We start from the raw sequence: 19359 nt of genomic DNA, 5'->3' as shown, positions 1-19359 counted from the left end.
AGGAATACTGAGTAGGTGTCTTGGTTTTGGGGAAAGGCAGTGGCCAGAGGTCTGCCTGAACATAAATCTAAGTTGAGGAGGTGACCTTATCTAGTTGGGATCAGGAAGGACATGGACCAGAAGGAGCTGTTCACCCTGGGGAAGAGAAGATTCCAGGGAGACCTCAGAGACTCTTCCAGCACCTAAAGGGGCTCTACAAGAGACCTGGAGAGGGATTTTGGAGGAGGACATGGAGTGATAGGACTAGGGGGTATGCCTTCAGACTAAAAGAGGGTGAGTTTAGATCAGATATTAGGAATAAATGCTTTACTCTGTGTGGGGTAAGGCCCTGGCAAAGGTTGCCCAGAGAAGCTGTGGCTGCCCCATGCCTGGAAGTGTCCAAGGACAGGTTGGATGGGGTTTGAGCAACCTGGGATAGTGGAAAATACCCCTGGCCACAGAAAAGGGGTTAAAATGGTATGATCTTTAAGTTCTCTTCCAACCCAAAACGTTTTGTGATTCTGGGATCCTATCATTGCTCATTTGTTTGACTGAGCCACACCTGGAATACTGACACCAGGCTTATGATCTGACAAAGCTGTTGGGCTATTTTTCCGTGGATTCAACCAAAAATTCATTGCAAAGCTCGCAAAACAACAGGTATACATTTTTTGACATTTATTCCATTTGGGTAGAAAACATCCTTGCAGTGCCTCGTTCAGTACTGAGTTTCCAGACTCATCAGGGCTGACTCCATGTGGGTTAGTGAGACCTTTCTGCATGAGATTTGCCAGCTAAAAAACATCCTGTGGAAGGATATGCTGTTGGTATCTGCCTTACAATCTCTGTGGGATTCAGGTGCCTGTCTGTGTGCTTGCACAAAGCTCTGATTTTGGGTACAGGTTCACAGAGCCATGTGCCACATGAAGCACCTGGGGCGGCCCTCTCTTCCTCTGCTGATGTCAAAGAATTCAGTTTCCATTTCCTCTGGATGTGCAAGACCCACAGCGACATTCCTTTCAAACAAGGTCTGAAAGAACATACATTTCCAGATATGTTAGCACAGAACCTTCTTGTTGCTGCCAAATTGTCACAGAATCATTGATTTTGGATGAAAAGCTGCATCTGCCTAAAGAGAGCTCAGACAGAGACCTAAACTACAGTTTAGGAGGGAGGTTTTTGGAAATTACACTTGCAGACAGGTTGCATTGTTTAGCTAAGTCATAACCCATCACAATGAAAAAGGCATTGGTTACTGCCTTGACTATGTTAATTTTTAATTCCATTAGTTGTTTAAATGGCAGTTTCTTTATTTGCCTCTCTCAATACATAGCAATGAAAACAGCAAATCACCACCAAATTCAAAGTAACCAAACAGATAAACTTCTTTCCCTGCTCCTTGGCAAAAAAAAAAAAAAAAAAAAAAAAAAAAAAAAAAAAAAAAAAAAAAAAAATCCTCTTTCTAGCCTTAGAGAGCCAGTAAACATCCTGAAAATCTCCTGAAATGACACATAGCCAGGTATTGTGAATATCTGATTATCTGAGAAAGGTTTAATCAGGTGTAAGGTGAAGCTATACAAGCCAAATTAAAGATTCTGCATCAATCTTTCTGTATCTGACTGGGTGGAAAAAGAATGAAATGCCACTTTTGGTTTCCTCTGACTTGTTCTCTAGGACTAGAAGATACTCTTACATCCCTTGAAGTTGAGCATCATCTTAAGCTTCTTGACCATGGACATGGGAAGTTTGCAAAAAGAAATGTGCATGTCAAAGCCAGCCTGTGTCCTCCAGTCCCAGCCTTCTGCCTGCCCTAATACTGATGCATGGGGAGCCTGAAACAATGCAGGTTTAAACACATTGTTGTTTTTTAAATCTCATTCCTTGTTCATTAAGTTGTACTCTTGTCCTTCTCCCCATCACTGGAGTGAATTGAAAAGCTGGGCCAAAAGTGGGAGTGAGTCACAAGTGAACGAATTTATTTAACTTTAACCCCTGATGTAGAAGTTTTAACTGCCAGAGCTATGTGAAATTAATTCCACAGTAAGTGAGGTAGAGCTAATTGCACAGGGATTGACAGTAGAGAGCTTGACAAGGGCTCTGTGCAGGCACAGCATTCTGTGATGACCAAAACTTCCTCATTAGTCCTGCAAGCTTCCCCATTTACCTCCTTTTCAGCTTTCAGACTACAAGCTCCTGAGTTTTAGGGCATTGTTAAAGGGGTACTGCCTTCAGCTGGGTGCTGAAATGAATCCAGTGGTGTTTAGGTGGCAGCTGCCCGGCAGGATCTGTACGTGGGTTCAAGTGCTCTCTTGACTCTCAGTGACAGTTAAATGTCCAAATGACTTTTTAAAAATCCATTAGTGCCTAGTGGCACATTTAATTGTCTGGTTGCCTCAATAAATCTCTGTGTAAATTAGAGGAAAATGATAATCAAATTCCTGAACATTTGCAAACTGCTTTATGACCGATAGGTGTATCAACTATTATTAGCCCAAAGGCAGAGCTGCTCTTATCGCTGCCGCCAATATCTGGGCTCGGTTTACTTGGCAGGATTTAAACCTAACGGTTCTTATCATAAAAAGAGAAAGAAAGTGTCATCAGAACTGATTGAACTACATATTGGCTACGTTGTGTTGTAATGGCTGTCAAAGATAAACACAGGGGTGTCTTATCTTGTTTCCTAATCGTCTTCAGGTGTAATGTTGTCATTCATTTTGTTAACTCTCTCTTTGTATTTAAACCCCGGGGAGACCACAAACTGAAAAATACGCATTCGGTCTATTTCTGCTTCCTATTGGTCTGTTTGTGGGAATAATCGTTTCAAACTCAGCGACCACAAATGAGTTAATGTTTATACAAAACTTCCTGAGAAAGCACAGGGGGGACCTGCCACCCTGCACTGATGAGATGACAACGTCTGCCACTGCTCGCCCTGTTTTAGGTGTGGTCTTGCGGAAGCCTGAGCTGCCCTTGCTTCTCCCAGATCTCTGCAGGTTTATGGGAGATTGTCCTGTAGATCTGCCTAATTTCAATCTCCTTTGGCACTCAGATAAGGTGCTCCCTGGATCTTCCTTGTGTAGATAAGGAGAGACTCTGGTTGTTACAGAGGCAAGGTGTGCTCTAATCCATCAGCAGGAAGTGAAGGAGAAGGAGCTCTTCCAGCTCTGCTGCATCTGTGATCATTAGCTCCAAGGAACAAGCTGGGCCTGAACAGACAGCAGCAAAAATTGATGTGTTAGACACAAAGCAAAGAATGAATTCCCCCTTCTCCCAGAGCAAATTAATTGATTTTTAAAATGTTTCTTCTCCCTCACGGCACTGCTGCTTCTGGATAGTTTCTAACCTTGTCCTAACAGTACGAAAAAACTCACTTGTAGTTTTACCCTAATAATAACCCCATGAAGGAAAGAAGTAATCTTAGCTTTCTCATTTTAGAAATAGAGGCCTGAGATTCAAGAAGGGGGATGTGTCCTATCTATTTATATGCATTTGGGCATTTGGTCTAAGCCAGTTGTCTGGTGTCCCTCTGTAGCTGATGGAGGAAGGTAGGCAATTCCAGATTCAAATATCCCATTTCTTCTTAGCCACTTAATTTAGCAGTGGAAGAGCAGGCCTATGCCTAATCCCCATTGGGATCCTGAGCTAGGTGGAGAAGGACTTTGGTCTTCTGACTGTGTGGGTGTTCTCAGAGTTTGCCTAAAATATTCTAATAGGATCACAGCCCTCACAAAATGCTGTTTTAGCTGCTTTGCTTTGCAAACCCAGCCAGTGGTGTATGATCTCCCCTGCTTAATAGCCCACTGGTTTGAACAGTCATTTAGGAAGTGAAATCTCACAGTTCAGCCCTGAGAGAGCCTGGCTTTATCCCTCCTTGAAGCATGACCTAGATACCTTACTGCTCTGCTGGGGAGAGATGCGCCACCACATCAATCACAAACAAATTTGAGAGTGGTGGCAGAGGCCTTGGGGTAAAAGGACCAAGATGGGACTCTCCTGAATTTGTATTGACAGAAGAAAGAAGCTGCATGTCTCCAAGACTGTGACTCCTCCCAGGCAGAGGAGATAGGTACCATGGAGAAAAAAAGGCCACTGGAGGGATTTTTCAACATCCAGGGTTTTCTCAGCCATTTCCGCTGTCCTGGATCGCCTGAAGAACCAACAAGGCTCCCAGAGCTTTCAGGATGATTAATACAGTACTGCCCCAACAACCTGATTTCTTGGGTTATTTTCTTTCCTCTCCTCATCTAAATAATAATAAAAAAATAATAATAAAAAAAACCCCTCAGTTTATTTGCCAGTCATCTGTAGATGGTTAAAACAATTATTGGAATCTCACATACTACAGATAAAAGCTTTTCAGCCTTTCCTAAATGGTCATCAACTTCCTCTCACTGAACTGGGTTAGGCAATTTCTGTGACTTTGCAGCACTTGCCCTTTAGAGAAGAGGTATGGAATCTTTCATGGGATTTCACTTTCAATTTCTGATTGCGCAGATTGAAGGGAAGACAAGAGAAAAAGGTAAGTAAAGAGGAGAAAGAGGGAAAGGAGAGGGGAAGAGAGGAGAAAAAGAAAAGAGAAAAGAGAAAAGAGAAAAGAGAAGAGAAGAGAAGAGAAGAGAAGAGAAGAGAAGAGAAGAGAAGAGAAGAGAAGAGAAGAGAAGAGAAGAGAAGAGAGAAAATACAAAAGAAATTAAAGAAAGGAAAAATAAAATAAAGAGGAACAGAAAAGAAATCTTAAGCTATTAAACAGAAGGTCATATAAAGAAAAGAATTGTAACTGGACTGATAACCGTGTCCCTTAAATTAATACTGAATAATTGGAAATGATAATTTGCAAGTGACATTTCCTGCATGGTTAACCATGGTATAGGCTTTATTGTCATATTGTTAGAAATGAATAAGTTGCTGCACAACTGCTAATAGCATTTGTAGCTATTGAAGATAAGGCAACAGTAAGGGGTAATCAAACCACATTCTACCAAGTATAAAATGACTATGTAAAATTACATCTGTAAATCAAAGCTTAATTAGCCTGATGTAATTGACAATAACTGGCCAGCCCATTTCCCTCAGGTGAGCTGATGGCACAGTCAGATGGGATGTCCTGGATGTGGCCAGGGTACAAGGCTGCTGCTGTCCCCAAGGAAAGGCTTCTTGCACCTTCACACCTGCTGGGTCATTGCTCTCTTACCCTGGTTTCTGCCCAATAAAAAACTTCTCTGAGACAAAGTAAATTAGGCCAAGCCAGAATATTTTTGAAGAGTTCCTTGCTATAGGTCAGGATCTCCCCCTGATCTGGAGGTCTGCGCGTGAAATGTTTTGGGTTGGGTACAGTAAATGTGGAGGGGACACAGAAGGAAAGCGCTGGAAAGATTGGAGGTGTGGGGAAAATGCCTGATGGTGTAAGAAATGAAGAACTCTATTTATTTAGCCTGTATGAAAGAGGACTGAGAAATGCTTTGATTACATTGCATAATAGAGAAAATGCCAGATGTGAAAGGGCGGTTTAATTTGTCAGAAAGCAGATAACAAGAATCATGGATATGAAACCTAGATGTGTTCATCTCAGAAGGAAGGCACATATCTTTTTAACAATGAGGCTGATTAAGAAACTACAGAAAGGAGTGATGGAGTTTCCATTTCCTGATTCATGTTACTTAATTTAAATTGAGTCACTGCCAGGTAGAGTTGTGCTAGTCCAACACAAGTTACAGCCTAGATACAGGCCTAACAGGATGAGATGGAACAGGAAGTCAAATCAGATGGTTTGCTTTTTAATAATGTCTTTAAAATATAAGAATTAGATAACACTGTCCTGTGGTACTACAAAAGCTGGTATAAACCCATTTCCTCTCATCTCATCTCATCTCATCTCATCTTTCATTGCACATTGCACTTTTAATCTAGGATAAAAATATATTATTCCAGTAGGCAATCCAGGTTTGTCTCCCCTATTTTACAGCTCTACAACTGGGAGTGTTATTATTATCACCATTAAGGCTTAAGCATATGTTTAATGCGCACTTAAACATTTTTTTCAACTTGCAGCCTTAATCATTGCAGTGTAATAAGAACCAAATCATTAGAGAGCAACAGATTAGTTCTCAGATCTTCTGCACCTTAGGCAGTGATGCCATTAATTCATAAAAACGAGGCAGCACTGGGCCTGGTAGATGTCTGGAAGGGAGACTTCCAGTGCAGGTGTATTTTGCTTAAAATAACTTCTGTTGAGGTTACCCATGTAGCTGCTAAATGAGTGCATTGCACTCGGGAATGGGGACAGGCAGGAAGCTAAAAAGAAGATAGATGGGCAGAAAAGTAATAGGTGCAATTGGAACTGACACAGGAAAGATGGGGGATGTCAATGAAGGCATGCAAGGAAGTCATGGAATCAGAAAATGTTTTGAGTTGGAAGGGACCCTGAAGATGATCAAGTTCCAACCACCCCATCATGGGCAAGGATGATGATGCCCACTAGATGAAGTTGTTCAGGATCCCAAAATACATGAGATATAATCAAAAATCAATCTGGATTATTTTCACAGCTACCCAGAAAAGCCTCTAACCTTTGCCATCGGGCGCAGACTAACTGGGTTGTGACACAAAGGGTACATCTAGGATCATAGGGATATTAGACATTAGGAAGAAATTCTTTATTGTGACAGTGGTGAGACCCTGGCACAGGTTGCCCAGGCTGGTTGTGGATTTCCCATCCCTGGGAGCATTCAGGGCCAGGCTGGATGGGGCTCTGGGAAACCTGGTCTGGTGGAAGGTGTCACTGCTCATGACAGGAACCTTGGAACTGGATGATCTCCAAGTTCCTTTCCAACTCAAACCATTCTATGTTCACACTTCTACTATAAACCCAGGGAACAACTTGTTACCAAATTGCTAAATGAAGGTTTTAATAAGATTATTTTAAAAAACCAAAACAACTTTGGCCTAAAGAAAGCAAAAGAAGATCTCTGGATTTAGCTTCCTAGTACATTATAAAGTGCAAATATTGGTTAAATCTTTGTTAAGTTTGGATTTCTATGAAGTTTCCATTCTGTGCAGCTTCCCTGGCATCACTCATTCATTCTGTTTTACTTTCAGGCTACTCCTACAATCAAACTTTTCAGGATTTGGTATCTGGGTATCTGCTTCTCTGTCAAATATGGTTGAAATTGGCCTAAATCCAGAAGTTCTCACTGTTGAACAGGTAGCAAGATGCAAGACACAGATAATGTCATCTCCTGCACTTTGTCCCCTAAGGAGACAAAAGACAAATTAAAAAAATGATTGGCCATTCATAAAGATACAAAGGATAACAATACAAACCATAATTAAAGACAGTAAAATTATTGGAAGGCATATTAAACCTTGTACTTCAAGGCTTAAGCTCAACTCTTGCTGTTACAGAGGATTATAGCTCTATATTAGAGGAAGCAATTCTAGGTCATTTCACATTCATTATCAAAAATAAAAAAAAAAGTTTAAAAAAAATCAATTATTTTACGTCCTGTTATCTTTTTATTATTCTCCTTACTAGAATGATTTGACCAGACTTTATAGTCACCAGAATTTCCCCAAATCATCAGAAGAATCTAAACTTGTTCTTTGGTGTAGCAAAAAGACTTAATACAGAATAATTTCTTCCACCTTTCACCAAGAAGGGAAGCAAGATGGGAGCCACAAAATATTTAATTGATGTCTGCTGCGAAGCTTTTATTTCTTCTTTATGGTGTTCTCATCTTCTGATTCAGGATTTAGCTGGAGAGGGGCACTGGGATGGATGGATTGAAGCCTGGCCCAGTAGACAGAGTTCATGTGCAGGACACCATAGCCTGGAGACCTTTCTTTCTTGTTTTTTTTTTTTTTTAGTTATCTACAATAACTAATACTGTGTTTTATAGAGATGTGACTGCTTTCCTCAACTGATTGTAAGAGGACTGAGGACCTGACACCTCAGAGGGCAGGAGATCTCTGAGTTTCTCATCAATCTCCTGATCTTACACTCCTTGAGAGGTGAGGTACTGAAATGACCACCCCATAAATGATCAGCACCAGTGTGAGTTTATGTGCCTACAAACTGAGGTAAAGTTCTCCAAGGTTAGGGTTAGGCTGGAAGGAAAATTCCTGCTGCTTAGGCAACATCTCTTTGTCAGTCTGCCAACATCTCCTGAGATTAAGGCTCCTGTGACAACTGTTTACTTACTTGCAAATTGTGTTTGATTTAATGATTTTAGTTGGAAATAACTGTGACTGCACCAAGATGCAGGGCACCAGCCAAAGCCCTCATTCTGGAAAGCTCATGTACAGTGTCTAGAGCCAGAGGATGAACCATCAAATGCTGGAATAGACCCTTTTTCCTTGCCATGTACCTTTCCCTTTTGTATTGAGTTTATGGGGTAAATTTGTATATGAATTTGTATATGAAAAGTAAGACTCACATGTGCCTAACACAAGGAAAATCATATTCCAAGCAACAATGATATATATATATTTACACAGAAAACATATATTGACATATTCATATATTATTAAAATATATATTGACATATTCAGTCAAATTAAGCTGAATTCAGGAACATTATGTGGACATTTCTTGATGTGCATTTAATCTCTCTTTCTCCATCCCTTAAAAAAAAAACCCCAAACTAATTGTAAACAGCAACAATGAAAACATAGAGAAAGAGGCAATAAATAACAACAAGAAAACAAACCAGGAGAACTGTTCTGCAGTCTGCACTTTCTCCTCACTCATCCACACAGCACATTTGCCACTCCAAAAGAGCATTTTGCAGCTCTAACCATGTCTGACAAAGACACCACCACCTCCACCCACCCCTTTCATAACAGTCCAAGTGTGAACTGGCTATTTATTTCACTCAGATGTTTCACTTCAGTGAAAAGGTGAAGCAAAAATTGTTGCAACAAGTTTGGATGTACTGTGGTGGCAATATTTCCTCCCAGCTACCCTGTGCTCCTGTGATGCTACAAACATGCACGACAAAAATGTTACAAAATTGTTGCAAAATTGGCACGAAGGCCATTATGTAAGAAAAACTATAAGCCAATTCTTCTGCAGAAAAATGGATATAATAGAATACTATAAGGGTGTGCGTTGGAAGGGATCTTAAAATTCATCCAGTTCCAACCCTCCCCATTGGAATGCGCACCTTCCTCTATTCCAGGTTGCTCCAAGCCTTGTCCAGACTGACCTTGAGCACTTCATGGGATGAGGCAGCCACAGCTTCTCTGGGAGACCTGTGCCAGTGCTTCACCACACTGAGTAAAGTACTTCTTCCTAACATCTAATCTAAACCCACCATATGCAGGAATACACATTTCATTTCGTCTGGTGCAGTTCTGCTGGTTGGAAGTACCTGCACTGAAATCAATGTTATTCTCAAAAAGAGAGGAAATAAGAAACAGTTTCTTTAGTAGAGGAAAAAATTCTTTAAATGTAATTGAGCAGACAACCAGTAATCCCAGTAAATTCCATCCTTGGCATTAGTGATGCTATACTGACTGATCCCAGCAGAGAATTTGGCCGACACTACGACCAGATCATATTGCATCAAACACTGCTCGGAGCACCTTCATACAAAGCTGGAATATAACTGAGCAAAATTACCAAAAGGAACTGCTTGGAGCAGGGTGTGATGTTGTTTGACAAAAACCAAATAGTTTTATAAAAGAAGAGTTCAGGGTGTGGTACTACAGGACTGCCAGTGATACACAACCAAATCCCTGAGCTGAGGGATGCTAGAGCCCTCTCATCAAGCTTTCTGTCACACTTTGGCCTACTGCCATTTCCAAAGTGCAGGAACAATGGGGAGGCATTTTGCTTCCTCATATTCCATGGATGTAGAAGGCCTTAATCTTCACTGTTAAACTAGAACAAAAAACAAATGAAACAAACAAAAAGCAAACATAAATTTCTGCTTTCTTTTGAGGGTGAAAGACAACAGGAAACTTGGTTTTGCTTCAGTTCCCAGTATTTGAAATCCAGTGGGACCTTTTGGTACAAAAGCTCAATTTGGACTGGATGGGAACCCAGTTTACTAGTTTAAGTCACTATTGGCTAATACAGCTTGAAGCTGTTCTACAATAAAGCACAACATTCAGCTGTGAGCTTTATCAATGGGACTCATCTGACATTTCCCAGGTAAGCTGGAATTGCTTAACACCGTGGCTACCCCAAAACTAATAGAACCTTTCAGCTTGGCTTAGGCTATCACTTCACTTCCCTGACATCAATTTCTAAAATAAAATAGAAGGCTAATTGGTAAATCAGGCAAGTACTTTTTTCCTACCCCCCTGAGATATAATGGTCAAATACATTTTCAAATCTAAACTGCCAACAATACAAAGGTACAACTTAAACATAGAAATAAAAGGGGACACTCACATGAGGATGAAAGTTCAACAAGAATTTTCCAGGTCAAATTTATTGGCCTTGATGGGGACAGGTATTAATGATAGTCACCAAGCTTAAGGCAGAGTAGCCAGTTTTAATCAGCATGGTTGAAAAGTCCAGGGAAGAAATAGATATGCAGGAAATAATTTACCTCCAGGGCTTCTGGCACCCCAAAACCAATTTTACCTCATCATATCATGCTACTGTACTGAAATACTTTCAGAAAAATGCAAGACCACATAGGCTGAATATAGCATGAATTCTTCAAAAAGTGCTTGGTGTAAGATGTTGAAACTGAAGATAGACATTAACATGATGCTTTGCATATTATGGGTTGGATTTTGAGATGTGTAGTGAAGTAAAGCAGGAGGAATGACAGGAGCTGAACAACTGATTCAAGTTGTTCAAGGGCAGAGCCATACCCAGTGACTGCTCCTTAGCAGGAGAATTCACATCATTCACATCATCACATCACACACTCGTCATTCACATCACAGCAGGTGATGTGAATGATGAGTGTAACAAAGGCTCTTCAAATTGTCCGAGCAAATTCAGATTAAAAAAAGGTGAAGGAGTGATGAAACTAGTCAGTCTCATAAGTTCAAATCTCTGCTGAATGCCCCAAAGACAAAAATTCAGCCTAAGCTACAGAAGATGCATCACAGCCCAAACTGCAACATGTTTCAGCAGCCAATCTGAATGTGTGGACACTATCAAGAAGAGTAAAGAGGGAAACATTAAAAGGTGAAGACTTTGGTACTGCAGTTGTGACTGTGAGGCACTGTCCCATTAGAGCCGTTGCTTTCTGCTCTAAACACAGATGAAAAATAGAGAGTTCCTGCCACAAACCACTTCTAATCTCAGAATAAGGCACAAATATCCTCTAATCACCACCCACGGAACATGAGGTGGGGAACCTCCTGTCTCTGTTAGAGAACTGCACCCCTCAGACCGACATCACTCCCCTGCTCAACATCCCCACCAAAGCCACCCTGCTGCAGGGAAAGAAGAAGCCAAAAGCTTCCAGGAGAATGTGTGATCACCCCCTGGCTGAGGCTGGAGCAGCTCTGCAGGAGCAGTCCTTGGGCACGATCCTCAAGAGTGCTCCACATGAAGCTTCCTCCAGAGCTTGGCCAGCACGCAGGAATCCGATGTTTAGAACGGCATTTTCCTGTCCGTATAAACAACCCAACCACAATAGCCCAATTCCTGGCTCCGAGGCCTCATTTAAATGTTGGTCAGTCGAGGCCCACAATTAACATTTAATTAGTAAACTCCTTACAAAGGCAGGAAGTCTCAGACTTTCCCTTCATTCTCTTTCAGGCCTCTGAAGGGAAGGACCAGGCCCGTCTTTGGCTTTTGACTCTGCAGACGGGTGGGTTTTTTTTTTTTTGTTCCCTCTCCGAATTTCCCTTTGCTTGCAGAACAGTTGCTTTCCCCGAAGCAGACAGGCATGACCTGAATACGTTGAATGTTTGGCTGGAAATAATCTACTTAACATAAATATTTCCATCTAAATTTTACCCTGGATGGCTTCCTTAGTGTTCCCAGAGGACTGAGGGAAAAGTGGTTTTTCAGGGATGAGGTGGTGAGGAGCTCGGTCACCTGCACTCACAAGCCCTTGTGGTAGAGGAAGTGCCAAAAAAATCTGATTTTTTGCATGATGCTGGAAAGTTATGGCTGTTGTCTGTGATTACTACAACAAAAATGTCCTCTTGACAATAAGAAGGGAAAATGGTGGTGGTTAAAATCAAGAGAAAGCACTAATGTGGGGGTTGGATCAGACCGTGACTCTGGTGAAGTTCTTTGCTGGAAATGTGTGATGGAACTGGCACAGTGGCCTTTTCCCAGCATGGCAGAGGGACTTGGAGTGGGATTTGGAGTTCACACTGTAGATTATGCTACATTTTGGCATTTTTCATCCATCTAGAGAACACAGAACCTCACCTTTGGCCACCTAGTTGCTTTTCATGCGATTATTCAGGAAATATGAATTACAAGTAGAGCTTGTTTTTAAACAATGCTAAAAAATCTGAACTTGCTGATTGGGAGTGTGACAAGATAGACCATAGCACATAAAAAATTATGGAAATTTATTCACCTGATCACACCCTGAGAGAAAAGTAAAGGTGTGAACAAAACAAAAATAATAATTGTAAAACAGGTTTTAAATAAATATTTTCTTTTTTTTTTTTTTTCCTGGTATCTATTTTCCATTGCAGCACACAATAGAGTTTAAAAAGTCTGTCAGCTGGCATGATGTATTTTTCTGGTTACAGTTTTGAGATTTTCTCAAAGTAAACTTTGCTGTTCTCTCTAAAGTGAACGCTGTAGTGATACTGTACCACCACTCATACAACTGTTGGATCCTTTTGCAAAGAGGGACTGTGGAGAGCAGTGAGGTTTTTTGAATTTTCTACCTTGCCTCTCTTTGTCTGCCTTTTGTCAGACATGGAGAGATTGAAGGAATTTATTATTTCATAATATGGATGTCTGAAATCATAATCATCCCTTTCTTGGTGGGATCTGGCCATCTGAAATTCAATTTGGCTTTGGATTCGTTGCTTTATTCCATTTTATGTCTTTAACTCATTGTTTGGCCACCATTACACCTTCAGCAGTTTTTTCCCTTGTGTTCACAGAATTGGAAGGAGATAATTTATAGTGATTTATGGGAGTGCTTAGCCCTGGTTTGTTTTGGTTTAGCACAAACATTAAAAAGCATTCATTGTCAGGCAAATAACTTCTGTGTGCTGGACAAGGGCTTGAAAAAATATTTTCCTTAAAGACTTTTCACAGGTCTCTGAGTATGGACAAGGTTTTTTGCTAGGGATCTAGGTCAATATTTGGCAGAATTTTGTTGGAACATCTGTTTCCTCTACATTTCTTCTGCAGAGAGAGATAAGCCACTGCACTCCTTTATCCAGGGCACTTACCCCTGTCATCATCCACAGCAATTCCACTCACTTGGCTGGATCATGGGGTGAGCACAGCCACAGCCCTCACTTCTTTTTTCATACCTTGCACTGATGCTTTGAAATTTACTGTGAGCAGAAGTTCTGAAAGTTATCCAAAGGCTTTGGAGACAGAATGGGTGAAACTTACATCCCTTATTAGGATAATAATAATAAACAAGGGAGCTACTTGACCAAAAGTGCTCTTCTATAAATTAGAGATGCAAACCTGAGCAAATCACCTTGCTAGTATATGGGGAAAAAAAAAACCCAGATGGGATAGCAGAGAGCAGGGTGTGATTTTTCTTCTTCAAAAGTGGAGAAATCAGATGTTTTCCTCCAATGTTTAGGTCTCACTATGATGGTATCCTAGACATTCACTTGGGGGTAGGCTCCTGTCCCAGTCATCTCAACAGAGCTGAGACAGATTCATCCCACACAGAACTTACCTGAATGCAGGTAATTTTGCCATTTCTGTGTTGTACACTACTTTTGTGCTCGTTCAGGACTTGCCAACAAAAATAATCACCACATAGACAGCACCTAACCAGCAGAACTTAGAGTTGAGAGCACCAATGCAAAACAGAGGAAACCCCAATCGCTTTTCTGTTAAGCATCACTAGAACCATATGGAACTCTGACATTTACCAGTATAAAACATAAAAAATAATAAAAAAAAATTAACTTCTTATTATTTTTTCTTTAATTGTCTCCATTTTGGACTGTTGGTTTTCTTTCAGAATTTCCCTGTAAGGGACATCCTGTCCCAAAGAGCTCTCTGTGAGTACTGGACCATCCTTTTACATGTGGTGTGAAATCCAGGCTTGTATCAACCACTGCCATGTGCTGATGTTTGAACAGAAACGGAGAAGAGCTCAGATCTTCAGATGCAAAAATAAAACCAGACATATCCCACCCTCTCTGAGGTGTTTGGATAGGCCAAATCTTCATGCAACAGCCCTGCACTGCCTGGAGATCCATCTGCATTCCATAAGAGAGCATTTTCCCAGAGTTTTGATATGTCCACTGTGAAATAAAGAAGCTCAAAGTAAAAATGAACTGTGGAGGAATGATCTGACTTGTGGATGGTATCCCTGAGACCCTGAGAGATGTTGTCACTGTGCATTAAAGGTTAAAAAATCCATCAAAAATAAATTTTCTCTTAAATAAAGGAACTCTGGCACCAGATGATGAGCTAATAGGCTCGGCCAGTTGTTGTATAAAACACCTGATTCCCTGAAACAATAAATGACTGGCCCCAAAACACAAGCACTGCATGGTTTTAGTTGCACCAATTCAGATTTCTTTTACTATTTTTTAAAAAAATTGAAATTAAAATCAGGAATGGAAATAAAACAGACCAGAGTTCGTGACCTGTTCAGGAATGCAATTAGCCCATAAAAATCATGACTGGGATTTGTAGCAAGGTAGAAACATGATCCCTTAAAATAAAGTTGCCCCTTTGCAAAGCACCAAACGATGGGGAAGAACAAAATACGGGAGAGATGAACGGTTTTTATTTTAACCCCACTTCCCTCCCTCCTCAACCAGAAAAAGCTGTAAAAGAGAAGACCCATCACCTCCTGTAGTCAAGTTTCACAGCAAACAAGAACTCCTGAGCAACTCTGTGATTACTTTTATCTCTGTAAGACTAATCCCATGATAAACCTCTTGTTTCCTATACTTGATGTACCACTATTTTACTAGTCCTGAATGCACCAAGCACATTGTGGATGGCTCACCACGAACAAACAGAACCTGACAGTTTCCTTCCTTAAAATAAACACAAGTGGTACTTAGACACAGTTCAAAGAGTTTAGCACTCCCAGAATGGCTATTATTACCCTTTAGGTGGGCAAGTAGACCCAGTTTTTCATTCTAGTGAAGGCAGCTTTTCAAAATTTTGCTCCCTTCCTATTTTTTTTCTGGTTGTAAAATGATTATATAATTACTAAGCCTGTTTTTTTGCAGTCCTCTGCTTCCACTTTCCATGCCAAGTGATCTATGTGTTTACACCACTGCTTGTTTATTTCCACCTCCTTTTCTGAGAAAAAGTTGTGCCATTTGGGCTTCTCAGAAAGCATTTTACCAAAGGCAGCACCATAGTGGACAGCTGACCAACAGCAAGAGAGGCTGTATTTTAAAAATAACATTACAGTTACCTCTATGAGGCCTTTAATACAAAGATTCAGAGCCTTAACAGTCACCAGTCTACACAGAGTTCATAAAAGAAGTGCAAATTAATATGAAATTGCTGTTCTGAATGAAACTATTACTTGGAAATTCCTTCATCATTAGAGTCTGTGCTCATCCTGTGTGAGTGTAAGGAATTGCCCAGAGTGTCTAGGACTCCTAGATTATACACCAAGAGGATGGGGAGAAAGGAATTTATACTCTCTAATAACAAATATCAATTTTTGATGGGCCTACTGAAACAAGCCCAGTGGAGACAGGAGCACATGGCATAAAAGAAGCTGAGGGTCCTGGGTTGGCTCAGAGGTTTTAGATGAGAAAATTCAAGATCACTTATGAGATGGGATATTGCAATGAGGGGTGTAGAAAAGACTAAATCAAACCCTTCTCAGAGTGCACAGCAACAGGACAAAGGCAACAGACAGGAGAGTAAGACACTGTGGATTTTTAAATTTTATTTTCACCTTGTGGGTGGTCAAACAATGGAAAGGAGACCTGAGAAATCACCATCCTTGGGAATATCCAAAATTCAACCAGGTGGGACAATAAGCAATTTGATCTAGCTTCAAGGATGGTCCTGGTTTGAGTGGGGGGCTGTATATGTGACCTCCAGACTTTTCTTAAACCTATGTGTCTTCCCAGTAAGAAATAGAGAAAAAGTATCATTATCTAGTGGCTATTTGGACTTTCCCTCAAGCATTCAATATCCTGAATAAAGGCAGGGACTTATATCTGTACCTTGTGTACCTAACACATTATTAGTGCTGTGCAGCTCCAATCATGTGTGACTGGATTTTCTCTAGAAGTGTTTTTTTTTATGCTTTTTATGTTTTCTATGAAAAATACCTTTCTGTGTTAACAAATGAGGGAAATGCTGAAAAGTGAATTTCTTGGGTTTTAGATTGAATGTTTTCAGTTTGTGGGGCCAACTTGAAGGTTTTCAAGTTCATGGCAAAAATTTCCTGTTTTTCCATAGTGCATTTCTCCTCTGAAAAAAATTATGCAAGTCAGTAATTGTCAGTTTAGAATCACAGAATCATTTAGTTTAGAAAAGACCCTTATGATCATTGAGTCCATCATTAACCCAACACTGCCAATGCCACCACCAAACCATGTCCCCAAGTGTCACACCTACACATCTTTAAATTAGCTCCAGGGCTGGAGACTCCAACTCTTTTCTGTAGTGCTGGCCAAGAGAAAAATATTTTGCCCCAATGTTAAGAGTGTACCAAGAACTCTCTGTAAAGAAGCCTATTCATTTTGAGCTTATAAATGCCAAATGAACCCCACAGATCCCTACTGAAGTGCTCCAGAAAGGCCAGAGGTTTAGAGAAGTGTAAAAACATAAGGTTTAGGGCTGGAATTCCCAATATGGAATGTTTGGTGGTGCTGCTGGGTTTGTCACATGCAGGGACAGGGTGATGTGTGGCTGTTGCAGGTGTGTTAACAAACCCCTGCAGTCACTATCCTTGGTTTAGATTTTCAAGAAATGTTGCTGGGTTAGTGTTCTTGGTTAGAAGGTGTGAGCAAACCCAGCACAAGCAAAAATCCCAAGTCTAACAACCAAGAGAGATGTGCAGACATGGTCTCCCCTCCTCTGCCCTGGCTGTTATCACAGTTTGTTGGTACCTCCAGTGTGTGAGGTGCAATGTGTCAGGTTTAGGGACACAGGGGACAAAACCAGGGAAGAGCTGTAGTGGGAAGCCTCATTTGTGAGCACACTTCCCAGCCAACCTCCTCTGCACTGGCGTTCCACTGGCAGCAGACCTGTGGGAAGCTCGGCTGTGGCCTTTGCCTGAGGCAGAAACTCCCTGGCATTATTCATTTTGGCACACACTGAGGGGATATCACTGCATGCAATACCTATCTACCATTGCATGGAACAAAAAGGAAAAAAATAAAAATGACAGGAATGGATGGTATAAGCCTTATGTTTCAAATATGATACTTGACAGGACTGTCTCTACCAGTTTGTTGGTGCCAACAGTTATCCGACTGTATAAATCAGCTTTGATTTTTCCCAGGTTGCCAGGGCTGGAATAACCTGTAACACTGATTAGGTTGTGGGTGTTTTAAAGCCCTCCTAATGTATTCAGGGAGGGGTAACCATCCCCTTTTTATAGCTGGGTAAACTGAGGCACAGGGAGGAGATGCTAACCAAGGGCTGCAGTGCCCCAGCCTGAGAGAGAAGCCAGCTCTGCTGACTGCTCAGCCCTTGCCTTTTAACCACTAGACCATGAATCCTGTTTGCTTTGTTTCCTTGGGTTTTGGGCATGTTTGTTTTCCCCTTTCATGTACCTAATGATGCTGGTCCACAGCAGGCAGTGGACAGCTGACGGATTACAGGGAGGGAATGGGGAGCAGGATGCTTCACCAGCTCCAGGGCTATTTAACCCTGCTCCTATGGTGCTGGTCTGGGTCCCTCCCACTCATGCTCATATAACATCCCTGGGGCAAGGACAACAACTGCCTAAATGGAAAAAGGAAACATTTCCTGTGTCTTTAACTACTTTTAGTGCAGTTTGGCACCTTCAAAGGAAGCAGTGTGCTTAGCTTAGTCAGCCAGCATTCAGTGGGTCTTCAGAAACCTGGGATTTTGATGGATAAATCCATCAGAAACTGCACATTGGGAGCATAACTCAGCACTCCCACAGAGCTGGTAATGACTTGTGACCCCTCTGACACCCATGAGCCCAAACTGCAGAGCAAAGAGCTTTTAAACAGGCCACCCTACTCAGGTAGGTTTTCACTCTCACTTCACAGAACTTCATTTTAGGCTCCCTCCATGTTGTTCATCAAAATCTCTGTGCCCAGGTACTGATGAGTCATCTTTGCTTCTGTTCTTCTCCATCTTTTCACTGAAGGCTCTGGTTAGCAGGTCAGGGAAAAAGAGAGACACAGAGGGACAGGGCCACCAGCTCAAAAGCCTGAGGAGTCACTTGCTCTTTCTCTACCTCACATCATCTGCAAAGCTGTTAAACCACAATCCTGCCCAGTTTACTGGCAGAGAGGACGGACCTAAGCAAGTGAAGCAAAGTATTTTTGTGAAACTCTTTCAAGTACATCTGTAGGCACTGTGTTTTAGCTTTTTTCGCCCTATTTCCCCCATTTTTCCAGCTGGATACTCATATCCTCTTTAAAGTGTTAACATATCTGAAAACAAAACTATAATAATTTTGTGTGCACAGGAAAATGAGTCAGATAGCATTTAAACCCTTATATGAGTTTTTTTACTCCTTTTTTTGTCTCATCCAGTTGCATTTCACAACTGGCCATAGTTCAGATTTGACTCCACTAGTAGTGTGGTTTCAAAAAGCTGAATTGCCTTAAAAAGAATTGTAGTTTTTAAATACATCAACCCCAAGAAGAAACCTTAATATTTTTAAAATATCCCAGTAGTGCTTTCAGGACAGCAGAGAGTAACTGGTTATTACTGGTAATTCCAGGGTGTCTCCTATGGTCCAAATGGGTGTTCAAAATTCCACTGTGCTAATTGCTGTCCAAAACCAGCTCAAAGGTAGGTCCAAAAACTTGAGGAAAAAAAAAAAATTGGCTCAGGCTAAATAACAGTGTTGAACAGAATGGTCTTTCCTTGGAGAACAGGACCTCCCTGTCATGAAGCACTGATCCTAAAGTTGGGATCCCAGTCTTTCTCCAAAGCCACCAGAAGAAAAAAACTTCTGGGGTTCCTTCACTGACTCAGCCCCTGTCCACTTGCTTTCCAAAATGCAGGCTCATTAGATATGTATCCATGACCATGCCTCTTCAGGGCAATGAGCTCCTCTCACATGCTTATTTGTGAGGATATTGTCCATCAGGTATAAGAAC

Source organism: Agelaius phoeniceus, chromosome 5 (assembly GCF_051311805.1).
Source record: "Agelaius phoeniceus isolate bAgePho1 chromosome 5, bAgePho1.hap1, whole genome shotgun sequence".
Lineage (NCBI taxonomy): Eukaryota > Metazoa > Chordata > Aves > Passeriformes > Icteridae > Agelaius > Agelaius phoeniceus.
The sequence above is the reverse complement of the archived record's forward strand: the minus strand, read 5'-3'. Positions refer to the sequence as shown.